The 18,832-nt window shown below is 31.3% G+C and overlaps 1 long non-coding RNA gene across 1 annotated transcript; it reads right to left on the reverse strand.

Moving 5' to 3' along the window:
* Positions 1 to 947: 947 nt before the first annotated feature.
* On the reverse strand, positions 948 to 18,537 carry LOC111716824 (uncharacterized). The gene is made up of 3 exons (XR_002768607.1): positions 18,164 to 18,537; positions 4,201 to 4,317; positions 948 to 994 (listed from the first exon to the last, which is right to left on the reverse strand). It is a non-coding gene; the product is annotated as an uncharacterized LOC111716824 (long non-coding RNA).
* Positions 18,538 to 18,832: the final 295 nt, after the last annotated feature.

Here is an 18,832-nt window from a genome sequence, read left to right on the forward strand (position 1 = left end):
TTAACGTTCACGTTATATAGAATATATCCAAACGTTACACATTATTGTAACGTAACGTACAAAAACGTACATTTTACGTTACGTTACACTATAGTTGACATCTCTAATACGTACACATAAATAATACATATATATAAATATACATATATATACTTTCAAATATAGTCTTCTAGGTTATACCCATCCATCCTCTCCCCTCCCTAGATACATATATATACTTTCAAATATAGTCTTCTAGGTTATACCCATCCATCCCCTCTCCTCCCTAGATACATATATATATATATATATATATATATATATACTTTCAAATATAGTCTTCTAGGTTATACTCATCCATCCTCTCTCCTCCTTAGACACATATATATATATATATACTTTCAAATATAGTCTTCTAGGTTATACCCATCCATCCCCTCTCCTCCCTAGATACATATATATATATATACTTTCAAATATAGTCCTCCTCAGCTCAGAACTTTTGTATTGTTAATCCGTTAAGTCATCTCTAACCCGTATCTTAAGTGGCGCTTTGGTATATTCATGAGTCATTACCAATATCCTTTCCTAGAGGTTAGAACTTTTGTATTGTTAATCCTTTCAGTCAACTCTAATCCGTATCTTCAGTGGCGCTTTTGTATAAGTCATGAGTCATTACCAATATCCTTTTCCAGAGATAAGAACTTTTGTATTGTTAATCCTTTCAGTCATCTCTAATCCGTTTCTTCAGTGGCGCTTTGGTATAGTCATGAGTCATTACCAATATCCTTTTCCAGAGGTTAGAACTTTTGTATGGTTAATCCTTTAATTCTCAACTTTAGAGATTAGACGGTTTAACAAACAAAATTCCTTCTGGATGCTGCGGCATATCATATTATCGTATCGTAGAATAGTATCGTATGAACAATTTGTCAATTTTTTTTCAAATCCAGAAATGAATAAAAATGTTTAACCTGTGAGCCTCGCATTTTCTCGATTTTCTTTGTCCCGTCACCTAAATCAATAAAAATATTTAAAATGACTTTAGACACATATTAACTGATCCTTCGTTTGTAGAGTTGTTTGTTTAACTTATAGCAGTACACTTTAAACCTTTGTGTGATAAAAAGTCTTTTTTTCGATTTATAAATTTAATTTTCATTTTTGGTTCCTCGTGAAAGGGCTAAAGGGAACCGTTGTGAATCAGCTATGGAGGTTAACTTGAAACCTTAATCTTTTATTTAGTATCACGACACGACAGGAAACTAAACAAAGATGAAAAGCTTAAAATATTTCGGGAAATCCTGTTTATGTCAAAAATACCTTGTCCCTGGGAATTTTATGATATTTTATCTATTTATTTCTTTATTTCTATTTATTTTCTTTGTATACATTTTTCTAAACATTTGACATTTTGCAGTGAATTGAGTCTGAAAGCCTGAAATAAAAAGGCCAATTTTTATTAAGTATGCTTGTTATTTTTTTTAATTGTTATTTTTTAATTTTTTTGGTCTGATTTATATTTCAAAACTCACTGCGTTAAAAAGAGCAATATATTTTGGGCCAAAATTCATACACATAAAATTCGATATGATACAAAATTTCGTCTTTACTATATACAATAGTTCATTGCAGTACAATTTCGACTTTACTATATATGCCGGGTCTGTACAAGAGTTCATTGCAGTACAGTTTCATCATTACTATATATGCAATGCAGGGTCTGTACAATAGTTCATTGCAGTACAATTTCGACTTTACTATATATGCCGGGTCTGTACAAGAGTTCATTGCAGTACAATTTCATCTTTACTATATATGCCGGGTCTTTACAAGAGTTCATTGCAGTACAATTTCATCTTTACTACATCTTCCGGGTCTGTACAATAGTTCATTGCACTACAATTTCGGCTTTACTATATATGCCGGGTCTTTACAAGAATTCATTGCAGTACAATTTTGTTTGTCCTTACTTACCAGGCCGGCCTGTACAACAATTCGTGACGGTATATTTTAAAAATGAAATTTTTGCAAACGAAATTTTATATTATATTTTCAAAGCTTTTTTCCTTATATTCTTTATTCATGCATTTACGCTTTATAACCGTCTTACCAATACTCAAGGGAGTTTCTTAATCTGATCTGAGAGAGAGTACAAAATCATGATTTTACAAAAATATGAAAGGCTGAAATTTCGAGAATAAAACTCATATTCTTTAATTCAATATATCTGCGCAGAACATGAAATGCGTGGGCACTATGAAGAATAGGAGAAAACCGGGGTGTACAGGAGGAAAAATGAAGTTAAAGGGACTGTACGCGGAAATAACCCTCAATACAAGGATGACAATGCCCGATTCACGATGGTACACTTTAAAGATTTGCCTGATCAAGTATGAATTAAGGGGTGATATTACTATGGTTCAGGGCAAGGTTATAATGCAAGGAAAGTTATTTCAGAAGTGTACGCATCTTTTGTACTGCAATGTACTGTTTCTGGGCGGTAATGTAAACACAAGACGGATGTCGAAGCCTGACATGGGATCCATCTTTCACATAAAAAATCAATAAAATATTCTGTTCATAGGAAATTATTATGTGAATTATCAAAATTATCAAAATTTAATGCTTTTAACCCCGTCGGATACTAAACGAACACTGATTCATCTATTATTGTCTACAAATTCCGCCCAGAGAGAACTGGTTTCAATATGTACGCAGAGTATACGCAACAGCAATTAACTTTCCTTGCATTATAACCTTGGTTGAGGGTAAATTAAACTGCTAAAGGTGAAAAAGACTGCATCAAGAAGAAATCTGAAAAATGGATGAATGGAAGGGAGTGTTAAGGTGTTGGGGCCGGAAGTTTTTTCCTTCAGGCTTAATTTCTGTCAATATCATTTAGTATATTTATATTTATATGAGGGGGCCGGGGGGGGGGGAAGGGGACATACAAAATTATCCGTTAAAAAAGCGATCATCCCCCGGTATTCAAATACCTTGTAATTAGTAATTTTGCATTTGATTGAAGAACAATAGAGGGAATAGAGCCGGCCTACGGATTATGTAAGACTAGACCATAGCTTATAGAGATAGTATATCGAGAAATGTTTTGGGTATTTTTTGTTTCTTATGACACTAAAAAAAATTTTATTTATATAAAAAAAGATTACTTATTAAAAATCTAAAGACAGCAAACTTAGCAAAATTTTTAATTGTTATTTTTTTTAAAATGTACAAATGGGTTTCAGATAGATAAGCAACAAACACCATTTTTAAAAAAATTTGGACGAAACAGTCAACAAGCGGGTAGAGAAGGTTCATGACCGCCCATGACAATTGTTGCAGTTTCAGTTACATTTAAAACCTAGTGCATAAAAGCCCAATTTTAATGCCAAATTTTAAAATGAATACAGTTACAAATAAATTTTAACGACCAGAAACAAAGACTAACGCTTTTGTCCTTTCTGTGTAATCTGTGATTTTACAATCAGAATTTAACTGTTTAATGCTTTATAGACACGTAGGTCGTGCATTTACAATACTACGCTTCTATATGAACACTTGGTCAAATAAAAAGCGTCGAGTAAAATCAGGGAATATAAAAGCAAAAATCTGCGAAAATTTCACATGCCTTTGCACGCCATTTTCTTGAACAACTAGCTGTAGTGGTGGAACAATTCAGAATAATATTAGGAAGAAAAGAAACGACAGAAGGCAAATTTTAAGAAATTTTTGGATGCATTTTTTGTACTGCAAATACTAACTGTCTTAAAATATGAAGTTTTTGCTGCAAAAAAGTCTATGCAATTTTTTATGACCGAACTTAAGACTTAAAAAATATTATTTTGGAAAAGAACATTATAAGGAATTAAGGTTAGTTTCCTTCAATATTAGCTTACGCAAAAGAATAAAAAAGTTCTCAAAAAAAATTAAAAGTGTATTCTTTTTTTATAAATCTAATATTTGTCAATTAGAAACTTTGGTTCAAACTGTTACTCCCGCCGTTTACCCGCGCTTGGTCGTAAATTACGAGTTTAGATATTTTTCCCTATAAAAGTGGACCCACTATATTTAGAATCTGAAAACCAAGCTTAGAACATTCCCGTGATTCTCCCGAGTTCCTCAATTAAAATTTGAGACAAATCAGTCCAGGGGTTCATGAGTTATGATCGGATATACAAACAAATAAACAGAGATTACTACTTTATAATTGTTTACCTATTTCTTCCTCACCCCAATCCATCATTGCTGATTTTTATCCGTTCTTAATAAATCCATTCTTCTTCCACTCTCTCAATCCTTTCTTTGTGTCTACCATAGCGTTCACATATCAACCTAAAAAAGGAAAATCAAATTATAAATTTTTTAGACGATGAATATAATTACATCAGAGACTAAAACTTTTGGTTAAGATAGCACTTAAACGCATCGAATGAATTGTTATCAACAGTGTACACTTTCAACTCGAAGGAAATATTCCAAAATACACCCATGAAATCAACCAAAATGTAATCAAGAAATGATCCACAGAAGGGGGAAGGGATGACAACTGCGCGAGTTAAGAAAAAATTTACATTTACATTTACAAAGTTAGTATTTGTTGCTCTAAATCTTTTTTACTTGATAAAAAGGTCAAAATCTTTTTCAGTTTGGTTGATTTGCATCCTTGACTAAACAATCATTGAAGATTTAATTCCAATTAAAAAGAATTAGTTAGCTTTGATTTAAAGAATTAGTTTGCTGAAAAAGTGTATTGTTTATTTGCCCTTCCTTAATTATATTCAGTGAAACATAAATTTGACATTTAGAATAAGATTCAGGATTTTCATCCCTTTAACAAGTTCTATCTAGATTCTAGAAGATAAATGGAAATAATAATGATAATAATAATAATAATAATAATAATGATACTAATAATTAATAATAATAATAATAATAATAATAATAATAATAATAATAATAATAATAATAATAATAATAATATTTTTATGGCTGGAATGTTTTCGTCGATTGTACTACTCTAAAAAACCAAAATGCCAAATATACGAATATATATCTAGAATCAATATATATATATATGTATATTGCATATATCAATAAACATAGAAATACCAATGCATTGGTAACCATAGACAATGTAAATAGTTGAAATTCTTTTATTTTTAAAAGACAAAAGGGTAGGTATATAGAATAGATAGATAGATAGAAAGATATATAGAATAGATAGATAAAATAAATAATAAATCTTGAAATAGTTTTGATAAATTCTTCATCTATTTATATATGTCTATCTCTGTCTATATATAGATATATATAGACAGAGATAGTCAGATAGATAGATAGATTGATGAAGACAGTCAGAATGACATTATACAGCGTATATCTATTTCCTGAAAACACTAATTAAAATCTACCATCTGTTACAGGGATAAAACTAAACATGTCATCTTCCCTTTGCTGGGATTTAAGTAAATATCTTTTTGAAATAGCAATGGTAGCAATTATTAAATAATTGATTTTGACCAATTAAATTTAAATTTTTAGTACTATGACTCAATTAACACTGATTTTTACCATTGTGAAGCTCTTTAAAAGTTCTACTACTCAGTTTTAAGCCTATTTTTCCTTAGATGAGGTCAACATAATTTGTAATTCACAATTCTGTGACTTTTTTATTCTTTCCGATGGTCTAGAAATTGGGACTTATCATCAATATCACAATGTTTATCACATGTTAACAGCAAACTTATAATATGTGAAGAGCGAAAGCTTTACTTTTGACATTATAAATTTTGTATTTAAGACAGCAGTATTATTCGGGAGACTAGTATTGGTACGCAACTGAGCGTAAATTTTACAGTTATGATGATAATAAAATAAAAGTAAATGGAGACAAAATCGCCTCCTTTACTTGGGACCCTAACCCCGCCTGCCCCCTAAGCAAGTGGTGCAGCAGCATACCTCCAGACCTATTCTCTGCAAGGTCAACCCTGGTGAAAACTATTTTTCTCTCTCCCCCCCCCCACTACTATCCACCCAAACCACCTCTATCTATCTATCCTGCCCGTCCATGAACTATCTATCTATCTTTAACCGATGGAAAACTGTTTTTATAAGGCCATTTTGCAATTTATGATTAAAAGTTAGTGTTTAGTGTCAAAACTATCAAAATGAAGCAGAACCTTGCGCATTATGCATTTATTGGGATATGCACAAAATACAGTGTGCGAAACGATGATTAAATGGGGGGGGGGGAGGTTGGCAGAAATAGGCTCATCATGTTCAACAGTTTAACCTCTTAATGTACACCCATCGTTTGAATAATGGTTAAATGTCAATTAACTATTATTTAAAATATGAGTTTATAGCGCGTACATCCTCAATGTAAATTCTCGCGCGCAAATCTGCACACAATGCTGCGCTTGAATTTGAGTTTAGATTCTGACAAGTATATTGTACAGGACATCAACCACCCTTCAGAATGTGCTTCATAAAAGGAAATAGAAGTAAGGGATTGTTCGCAAGTAATAACTGTAGATTGTAAACTTAGGAAAGTCCGTCGCCGGAGAAGGCAATTCAGATTCACAATTCCACAGGTGTGATTAATTGCATTTTGAAACTTGCAATTCAGATTAGAAATTTTACAATTCCACAATTCCACAGATGTGATTAATTGCATTTTAAAACTTGCAATTCAGATTAGAAATTCCACAATTCCACAATTCCACAGGTGTGATTAATTGCATTTTGAAACTTGCAATTCAGATTCAGAAATTCCACAATTCCACAATTCCACAGGTGTGATTAATTGCATTTTGAAACTTGCAATTCAGATTCACAATTCAACAATTCCACAATTCCACAGGTGTGATTAATTGCATTTTTAAACTTGCAATTCAGATTAGAAATTTTACAATTCCACAATTTCACAGGTGTGATTGATTGCATTTTAAAACTTGCAATTCAGATTAGAAATTCCACAATTCCAAAATGCCACAGGTGTGATTAATTGCATTTTGAAACTTGCAATTCAGATTAGAAATTCCACAATTCCACAGGTGTGATTAATTGCATATTGAAACTTGCAATTCAGATTAGAAATTCAACAATTCCACAGGTGTGATTAATTGCATATTGAAACTTGCAATTCAGATTAGAAACTCCACAATTCCACAATTCCACAGATGTAATTAATTGCATGTTGAAATTTAATGAAATGTAGATATTTGCGTATTTTCTGTTTCTCAACTTAAGTAATAAACGTTTTTTGTAATTTGTCTCCAAAATGTAAATTAAACAAATCTGAGAGTTATTCCTGACATTCCGTTCATAATTTTGAAAAAAAAAGAAAATGTTAAACTCGAAACAAAATGTCCGTTTTTCACTGTTAACACTAATCAAATTTTTGATTTTTAACATCTCATTTTTGCGCATCAATACATGTCTTTATGAAATGAAACATATCAATATCATTGGTCTAATATGAAAGAAGTCAATGTTATATGTTCTTATATAAATCTGGTCTGAAAAGATACATTGACGTCATACGCATTTATTCTACAACTAATTGCGTCGTACGCATAAATTCTATTCATCAACAATCAACTTAGTTTTTTCCTTCAGGCTTAATTTCTGTCAATATCATTTAGTATATTTATATTTATATGAGGGGGCCGGGGGGGGGGGAAGGGGACATACAAAATTATCCGTTAAAAAAGCGATCATTTAATATAATCGTGAGAACAAATTTAGAAAAGCGTTCAATACAATTTCTTTGTTGATTGGAAGTTTGCCGTGGGCAAGGAGAAATAATTCTTATCCAATAATTCTTATTTTAAACGGATCTTATCCAATAATTCATATTTTAAACGAATCTTATCCAATAATTCTTATTTTAAACGGATCTTATCCAATACTTCATATTTTAAACGGATCTTAACCAATAATTCTTATTTTAAACGAATCTTATCCAATACTTCTTATTCTAAAAGGATCTTATTCTTAAAGGGACTGTAAGCGGAATTTCAATCAACCCTCCATGCCAAGATGACAATGCCCGATTCACAACGGTATAGAACTTTATTATATCAATAATGTGGCAGATATTGTTGCTTTTCTTTGTTTAACATTGTTTAATTTTGAAATTCCAATATATTTTCCTGTAGTAGAAAGCGCAGTTCCTTTTGTAGAGAAGTCACAATTGAAAATAAACAGTTTTAAAATTTACAAACATTGATTTCTCTCTTCATTTTGAGAATTTGAGATACTTCGAGAGAAATCGAATTTAAACTTAATCAGATAACGGTTTTAAGGGTTCCTTTGTAAATCGGGCATTGCCATCTTTGCAAAGAGAGGTAATTTATTTATGTTATCTAAATACCCGGCCAGCCCGTAAAACTTTCAGAGAATATAACAAAACTAAAAATTATTGTATTCCCCCCCCCCCGGGAATTTTAAAAAAGGGGACTCGATACTTTAATTATGTTTAACAAAATGAAAAGATTAAATCTATTATGGCGGTATTATATTGTAAACTTTGTAAGTTTTGATATAAATGAGATTATTTTTATTAATTTGACAAACCCAGAATTTTTTACTTAATTTTATTAATTCTAAAATTTAATTTAATTTATTTATTATCTTGATTATTTATATATCTATGGATGAAAGGTGTAGACATTAAACAACATTTATATGTACAAACTGCAGAGCAAAACTAGTTTTAACAGGTTTAACAATGTTATTTCGAATGGTTTAACGTTCAAAACAAAATTGCAAAATCTATTTTATAAGGCATATTATTTCATTCCATATGAATGTTATTTTTTGCAGCAGGTTGGAAGGTTTAAGATTTAACTTTTTTACCTTAAAAAACAAATAAAACACAGTGAGACTAAATCCTTGCTATTCTATTTGTAATATTGATTATATCGAACTATCGAAAGCATTACAAAATATGAATAAGTCTTGTTGAAATTGAAATAAACAGAAATTCCCAAACATTATCCTTAAAATTTTGTTCATTATTTAGAACAAAATGTTCTTAATTTCGGGTTTAATAACAAATATAATGGTTTCTGGTTACAATGAATTATTATTTAGATTCCTAAAAGTTTTCGTTACTTTTAGGGCTGGGTAAAGTTCCGTTAATGAAACGGAGGTTTTCGGAAATTAGGGGAAAATACCGTTAACGAAATGAATGTTCCGTTCTTACCTTTAGAATTAACGGCTGACTAAAATTTTCTTTTTTTAACGGTTGGAACTAACCGTTAACGAGACAGCTAGAATAAGTTGGAACGTGCCCAGCCCTATAACTTTCAGTGTGACAGAAGCCAAACAAAAATAAAACATGTTTTATATTCTTCAACTTATAATATTTGTTAATTTGATCATTTTCTTTGTTATAGATTGATAAATCTGTTTATATATCAATCTATAGCAGTTAATATATCTGTTTAGTTATCAATCTATAACTGCTGATAAATCTGTAAACAAATTATTCTATGAAATAATCGAATTTCTGATGACATCACTACAGTACAGGCTAACTACATGCTAACTCTATGACTAATAGGCTCAAGAGAGATGAGAGAAAAAATCGTCTAGTTATTGCAATAATATATTTTATTCAAGGCGGATTATGACTTATGAAAGGGGGCATGGGTGCAGCAACCCCCTAGATATTTCATGATGAACAAAACAGTTGTATCTTTGATCACCATTTGAAAAAAATTTAAATGCAATTTTTCTCTTTAAAAGTAGCAACGTCAAAAATTTATTTTTTGCAATGAAAATATTTTTAAGGTTTGTTGAATGCTCCTTGTTTTTCTGAGCTTGATATAACACTAGAAATAACATCTCTAATAGTTCATGCTTATTATTTTATTATTTTTGTAACATCATAAACATGTTAAAATACATACAGGGGTAAATATTTTTTTGAATATTTTTTTTTACATCACAAACATTTTAAAATACATCCAATGAAAAATATTCTTTTAAAATTTTTTTTCATCGTAAAACAGGTTTAAATAAAGCCAGGGGTAACTATTTTTTCTTTTTATCTTAATTTATAAAGTAGTAATCTCTGTTTGTCTGTTTGTATGTCCGATCATAGTTCATATAAATCACTTGACCAATTCGCCTAAAAGTTTGATTGGGGAACTTGGGAGAACCACGGGAATGTTTTTACCTTTGAAATTCTAAGTTGAGTGGGTTGACTTTCACAAGGGAAAATCCAGGCAAAACCGGGTTCCCAAGCTAGTACATCGTAAAATATCTTAAAATTCAGCCAGTAGTAATCTTTCTTTTCAAATTATAATATTTATATTTTCTTGATCCAGATTTTTAATGATGACTTCAAGCTTTTGGATCGTAAATATATTCTTAATAAAGTTAAAACTCTAGAATTATGATTTTTTTAGCTCTAAACAGAAATAAAAAACTTCTCTCTCTTAGATAGATAGATAGATAGATATATAGATAGATAGATAGATATATAGATAGATAGATAGATAGATAGATATATAGATAGATAGATAGATAGATAGATATATAAATAGATAAGAAAGATAGTAAGATAGATAGATTGATAGATAGATAGATAGATAGATAGATAGTAAGATAGATAGATAGATGATAGATTGAAAGATAGAGAGATAGATAGCTAGCTAGATAGATAGATTGATAGATAGATAGATAGATAGATAGATAGATAGATAGATAGATAGATAGATAAATAGATAGATAGATAGATAGATAGATAGATAGATAGATAGATAGATAACACACCTTCGAAAATTCGCTGTTTTAAAGTATTAAAAAATGTTGTTGCTTTTAAAAAATGATGCTCGCAGATAACAAAAATTAAAGGTTATAAACATATTATCATCAGGAAGAAGGGCTTGAAGGGACTGTAAAGTAATTTCAAGTCATCCTCAATTTTATAGAAAGCCATGTCAAATTTTCAATGGTACCTTTGCAAGCTTTGTCCTGACAAAAATAAATATCCAAGTTTTTCTCCTGGAAAATTGATTATTTCATATGTGGCTTCTTCATAAAAATGGATGTCGTCAGATTTATGTTACAGAAAGAAGGCAATTATAAGTTTAATGATAAGGCTAGAAAAACGAAGATATCTTTCAAAATAGTGATCAGACAAAGGTTTAAATCGGATCTGTCCCTCTTTAAATAGAGGAAAGCTTGTAATTTCTACGACATTCCCTTTAAATGAAAGTTTGTGCTGGAAACCAAAGGGGTTTAAAGGGTCATAAAACATCCACCATTATTAGAACATTAATTATGTCTGGGTTTAGAGCATAGATCAATAACAATACAGATGGAACGGTAGATGTCGTCTTTTTAAGATTTAAGGGTTTATCATTGGGCAGAACCAGAAGCCCAATGGAGTTACGCGCATGGTCTCTATCTTCGTCTTGTCATTTAACGCGGCATGCGCGTTACTCATTTGGGCTTTCTGCTTCAGGGTTATTGTGAACGATAAACCCCTAGATATTGAAAAGACGACATCTATGTTCTATCTATATTGTTATTAATCTATGGTTTAGAGGATTTTTGTGGACTTGTTTCTATCTGCTAAATTTCCTGATGTGTGTCCACAAATTCAAAAATTTACGCAACTGACAGAATAAATATATCGTATTTTTAAAAAAATACAATTTCCAAATTTTTTCTTTGTTAAGACAATTAGATAAATTTGCTGGGTTAAATTGAACTTTTTTCATTTAGAGATATAACCAAATGCACTTTCATGATCTTAAATAAATTGACAGTTGTTGTGACCACCATTCATTAAACTAGGGGCATGCCTGATTCAGATTCGCGCCGTTACCTTTTTTTAACTTTGAAGACACCCGTCACTAGCACTCTGTACCCTTTTTTTTAACTTTGAAGACACCCGTCACTAGCACTCTGTACCCTTTTTTTTAACTTTGAAGACACCCATCACTAGCTCTCTATACGGATAAGTGTTAATATATAAATATTTTCTCAACTGTTCCTGCAGCATAAATGCCTTGATAGAGAACACACAATCTAGAAATAATCAAATTTTAGATCGAAAAACACGTATAATAAATCATTTATTCTAAATTATATCAGAGTTTTAAGGGTACCGTTGTGAATCAGAAATGCCATAAATGGAGGGTCAGTTGAAATTAAGTCTGAAATCCCTTTAATTCGATCAAATTCTACGTTCTAAGTTTGCGGGGTTATCTTTAGACATTTAGTTTAATACTTATACCACACATTTACGACGCGTGTTATATAATCCAGGTTAAAATTAAGCAATATTGATATATCTATATATATATATATATAAGTATATATGAGGTATAATATACAATCCATCGATTAGAATTAAACCATATGATTACCATCTGTCCGAACCAACTGTTAAACTAAAACTTTTCTATCTGTCTATCTTCATTCAAACTATCAGTCTATCTGTCTATCTGTCTCTGTCTGTCTACCTGTCTATCTGTCTATCTGTCTATCTGTCTATCTGTCTATCAGTCTATCAGTCTATCAGTCTATCAGTCTATCAGTCTATCAGTCTATCAGTCTATCCGTCTATCTGCCTATCCGTCTATCTGTCTATCTGTCTATCTGTCTATCTGTCTATCTGTCTATCTGTCTATCTGTATATCTGTCTATCTGTCTATCCGTCTATCTGTCTATCTGTCTATCTGTCTATCTGTCTATCTGTCTATCTGTCTATCTGTCTATCTGTCTATCTGTCTATCTGTCTATCTGTCTATCTGTTTATCTGTCTATCTGTCTATCTGTCTATCTGTCTATCTGTCTATCTGTCTATCTGTCTATCTGTCTATCTGTCTATCTGTTTATCTGTTTATCTGTCTATCTTTCTATCTATCTACTTGTCTACTTGTCTACGAAAATAAAATAATGTGGTTTTATAGTAATTACAACAATTATTGTAGTGTTGCAAACCTATATAATTAAAATTATGTTAATACACAAAATAAATGCTATCTGCAAATAAATGCTATTTGCCAATGATTATATCATATCAAACATATATTGCAAATAATTCTGAATTTACAATGACTAAAACTTTTTACGAAAACAAATTTTTTAAAATTTTTTTTTATTTCAACCCGTAAATGATGACACAATAGAAGTGAACTTCTTCCCAAAACAATGAATGTGTTCCAAAATCTTTTTTTTTCAAATGCATAAAAAACATTTTCTATGGGGATATCTAGAGGGGGGGGGGGTCGGCACCCTAGAGACAAATCTCAACTTTTCAAAGGATTAATCATGAGCTTTTCACTACGCGTACTTAATTTAACATTTGAAAAAATAAAAATACCAAGAATTGTTTGTTAAAAGTTATCTGTAACTTGAGCTGTAATCTAGCTGCATCAGAGGTGGCAATTAAAAATAATTTTCAAATAAACGAAACTTGAAATTAAAAAAAATTGAGTTTTCCTTTCGTAGTTTTTTTACTTCAACATATAAAATTATAAGAAAAACTTGGTAATTCATAAATTAAAAACATAGTTTTTAACTCTAAACTGCGTTCACTAAACCCAGTTTCGTCAATGTGGAATATTTAAAGTTTCTGCCTCCGTCTCCAGGGTATGAAAGTAGATAAATATGTTTTCTCACCAAATTAAAAATGTCCGCCTTTCAACATTTTTAAGATCTGTGTTATAATTTACTTTTAAGTTTATCTTATCATATAATATAATATAATTACCCTTGATTTGATTTGACCTCGCCAAAACACCTTTTTTTTGTGGCCCTGGATAAGAAAAGTGCTAATTTCCAGCTCAAGTTGCAAAACCAAAAATGTAAACATTGCAATATTAAATGCAATATTTTCGACAAAAAAAATTTTAAATCATCCATTTTTAAATTAAGTATATAAAAAATGTTATTGAAAAGATGATTCTTAATTTGGTGCAATTATAAATACTACGCACACAGAAATACAAGTATTATATTGATTTAGTAAATGCCTTACTAAAATGAGTTTCTCAGGTCAGTATCAATCCAGGTAAAACCTTCTGTATTCTCAAGTATCCATCATACTTGTACTAGGCAAAATGTTACAGTAACATTTTGCCTAGTACAAGTTCGCCTAGTACACTTTTGATAAATTCACTAAAATTTATAAAGTTCCTCTTTTTTATCAAGAAATTCAATTAAAAGCAAAAAAAATGTATTATAATAATGTTTACAAATTTTTTCCAGGTCCATTGGAGACATATGAGAAATGTTGATTATCAATTATGGCTGGTCTACCTCGTTTGGTTTTCCCTGCCTGAATTAAGGACGTCATGTCGACATCAATGTCAGTAGAAAACTGAATGATTTAAACTACAAAAAAAAAATTGTGAAATTTTTACAGTAAAAATTGCGTATTTTTTGTTCCAAAAGCTGGTTAATTTGAAGAATGTTAATCTAGGCGAAAATTACTCTCTAATGTTATCTAGGCAAAATGTTATCTAGGCAAAATGTTATCTAGGCAAAATGTTATCTAGGCGAAATGTTGTCTAGGCAAAATGTTATCTAGGCGAACTTGAACTAGGCGAAAGTGTACTAGGCAAAAGTGTACTAGGCGAACTTGTACTAGGCAAAATGTTACTGAGCCTACAGATACAACTTGTTCTCGAACTCACTTGTCCAATCAGTCTGTATCAGTCCAGATATAACGCTGTTGTATTCTTTAGTATGTATCCCTCAGATACAACTAGCTCTCTGTTATACTCAGTCTGTATCTTTCAAGATACAACTAACTCTAGTGGTCCACAATAATAACTCAGTCTGTATCGCAGAGGTACAGACTGATCTAGAACTCTCTCGTTCTCTCAATATACTCAGTTAGTATCAATCTGGATACAACTTCAGAATGTATTGCCTAAGTAAAAACTGCCGTAGAACTGCTTAGAATACAATAATACCTTAGTATCTATCAATATGGAATCCATATGGATACAACACGCTCTGTATTTTACTAACCTATATCTATTAACCAAGAAACGACTCAGATCAGTCTCTTTCGCTACACAAGGATGGATTACTCTAATACCATAATCAAACAGATTCTTATTCCAACTAATGTAAATTTTGGTATTTATGAGACAGGTTAAATTAATTAATGTAATTAAGCTAAATTGTAATACAGGTTTTGAGTAGTTGTTAACAATGGTAGTTAGGTTACAGATAATGTACACCGTAATATATCTAGGTGTAGTTCAGGTTTATAAATATGGGGTTTACTACAATATTTATCACATACATAATTTTACAACAATGGGAGTGCTTCCAATATATTCCAGAATAGTTTCAGCCTAATAACAAAGGTGGATTATTGTTAAAATAAGTTTGAATGAAACGTCGGAATTTTCTTATAAAAAACTGGTCCAATTTCTGAGATACCGCCTTCCACCAATGCTCCCCTTTTCAAGTCATCCAATACCCCTTATATGTCTTCCAATACCCCGTTTAAGTCTTCCTACACTTCAAGTACTTCTTACCACCCCCCCCCCATTTTAAAACTTAAAAACACCTGTTTCATACTCTTTTCTACCCCCTTACAAGCACTTTCTTACCCTTTTTCAAGTGCTTTTATACCTGCTTTCAAGTAATACCTTTTAAACACTTTTATTAAGCAATTAATAAACCTCTTTCAAGCATTTTAAGCCAAACCCCTATTACCCCCACCCCCATATTTCATAGACTTTTATGCTGAACTTTAAAGCACTCTTCTGTCCCCTCTGTTAACCCCTTCTACACTTTGATCTCGAATTTTCTTAATCTGCAGATTAATTTAATATTAATTCTATATTCTGATTGTAATTGTATCCGGAAAGGTTAGCTGAAATGAAGAGATTAAGCACGGCGCTTTAAATCAAAAGTGCCCACAACAGAAATCGATATCAAGCGATCAGGAGTATAAGTATCTAACACAAGTTTCCAACTCTTATACCCTTTACACCCCCCCCCCCCCCCCCCCCCCCCCTCCATCTATATAAGGAACTATCTGAACCCAAATCAATGTACTGGAACAGAAAGGTACGGGGAGTGACATTTAGACGATTATCTATTATATTGTTGTGTTATAACTTTTATGAAAGTCCCGCAATCTCATGCTCATAGATAATAAAGATAGAACACTAGATGTTGTCTTTTCAAGATTTAAGGATGTTTTGTTCACTAACCCCAAGGCAGAGGCTCAAAGGAGTTGCCCGCATGCCGCGTTGAATGCCAAGACAGAGAGAGAGCATGCGCGCAACTTCTTTGGGCTTCTGCCTTAGGGTTATTGTGAACGAAAAACCCATAAATCTTTAAAAGACATCATCTAGTGTTCTATCTGTATTATTATTAATCTATGCTCATGCTATGCTTTAAATACAGGGTTATCCAGAACTTTACAGACAATTGTGAAGAACTTATTCAGGCTTCTTCTTAAATTCATTGTTCCCTGGAGCTGTAAACTTGTTTCTTCCTTGACCATCTCATTTAATACACCATTAATAGATAATATTAAAACAGAAAACATATAATTTAAATTTCAGATCGTCAATAAAAGCTCATCCTTTAAAAGTAATCCTGTTACTCTGTGATTTCTGCAGAACAAATCGATTTGACCAAGTTATCAAATATAATGTTGATTTTGATAATGAAATTAAGTCATAGACACAAACTCAAATGTTCTAATACCTATATCTTTTCAATCTGATGGTGGAAACCGTTGATAATTAAAACATAACTATTAGAATTCATGATTTTGTGGAAATTAGACCCAATTCCTTTGATAATCTCGATATGTACATGAAGCATGCTTAATATGCTTCTTATTTTCATCTTACACGGTTACACCCTAACAAAACATTTATAAACAAACCGGATAAAATGCTCCTTTCTATTCAGCTTTAGATTCACACCTGTATGCCGAGTCCAATAGTGCCTGATCCAATCAGGGTTCAGCCATGTGTTTGGTCTCTATTCTGAACAAATAGCAATAGTATGGCGGAAATATCTATCATTCTATCTATCTCATCATCCAATTAGAGTTATAAATAATTTTTATCACTTGATATGAAACAGCTTTTTTTAGAAGTAAAAATAGAATAGAATTAATGACTATAGCTTGGGAACCTAGAATTGCCCAGGTTACTCATAGTTACTCCCGCCGTTTACCCGCACTTGGTCAATTTTACCGGGAAACTAAATTTTCGAAATTCCCGTGGCTCGAACCTGAGTTGCCCAATAAAAATATGAGGCAGGTCGGTCCAGGAATTCCTGATTTTTGATCAGACTAACAAACAAACAGACACCCAGACAGACAGAGATCACAACTTTATATATAGATAATAATGAAAATGACAATGATAATAATAATGATAATATTACATTTTTTCCTATTTTTTTCAGTTGTCAAAATTTGAACGTAAAAAATCTAACCTTTCCTACTTTCTTAGACAAAGTATTGTACATGCCTGTTTTGTTTAAGTGTACATGTGAGTACAATTAAACAATAATTTTTAAATAAAAAAACAAGGAAGTTTTCATTATATAACTATGTCAGGGCGGTTCTCCATACACACTTCATAATAGACGCTCTAAATGTCAAATTAAAACAATGTATTCCTGCAATTTTATACGCAATTAAACATTGTAAACAACAGAGGAAATACACTTTTAAACATTAAAAAGTTGTTTTAAGAATATGTAAGTTATGTAAGAATATGTTAAGTTAGTATTTGACTTAATCTTGTTTTCACAATGTCACTCCAGCTATGGACAGAAGGTGAATCTATGCCGGTACAACTTTGCGACCTCTTGTTCTATTGATTTTTTATTTTCTCAATAGCTATTCAATTAAAGGAGTTATAATATAAACATATACTGCAAACTGAAATATGAACGCTCTCACGAAAAATCGAGGAGTATATTTTCAATTATTCCTTTCAACCTTTAGCTAGAATCAAGCTTGTTACACTATATATTTTAGGCCTTTACAGATGTATAAGTGAGTTACTGAGATCAAAAAAGGTAATGCGACACTTTAAAGTCGAGGCTGTTTAAAAATTTGATGAATAACTTTTAGAGATGTCTAGATTTCAGAAGATTTCAGATTTCAGAGATATATAGATTAGCTGTAGATCTAGATTTGATTTAAATTAACCTTGATTACAGTTCCAGCTGGCGAATACAGAGGTCAACACACTTCCTCAACGAGGAAATCAGAAAATCCGCAAAATCACTTTTCCGCAGTGTACACTTTGGGAACTGCTCCAAACCACTTTGCAACAGTTGTACACTTTACAGAAGTTTACTTCTTTAACTTCTGCTGATGATTTTTTTCACTTTATAAACAGAGCGTAATGTTAGCAGTTTTTTTATGCTAAAATAACTTCTACAAAATATGTATATCGTTTAATAACATGCATATTGATTAATAAGAATAAATTTCACTTTTATATTTATATATCTCTCTCTATTGATAATAAACTTTCACTGCACTGTTGTGTGTATACAGGACAGGGTACTGTAGGCCACTGCCTTGGTTACATACCTGGACTAACAGTTAGGGACCCTGCAAACCATATACCTCACAGACAGTTAGGGACAATATATATCAGCTACAGTTAGGGACCATACTGTCATGCACCCCTGCACACACGCATAAACCGAAGACACAATTAAAATGCATTATTCACGAATTTTGATATCTGTTGTTCTTAACTTGAAATTGATATGCTAAGAATAAAAACTGATAATATTTTAAATTAAATTGAAAACTTGGTTTTTAATCAAGTATTAATTATTATTCATAAAATGTTGGAATTATTCA

Source organism: Eurytemora carolleeae, unplaced genomic scaffold (genome assembly GCF_000591075.1).
Source record: "Eurytemora carolleeae unplaced genomic scaffold, Eaff_2.0 scaffold2218, whole genome shotgun sequence".
In the NCBI taxonomy this organism is placed as follows: Eukaryota; Metazoa; Arthropoda; class Copepoda; order Calanoida; family Temoridae; genus Eurytemora; species Eurytemora carolleeae.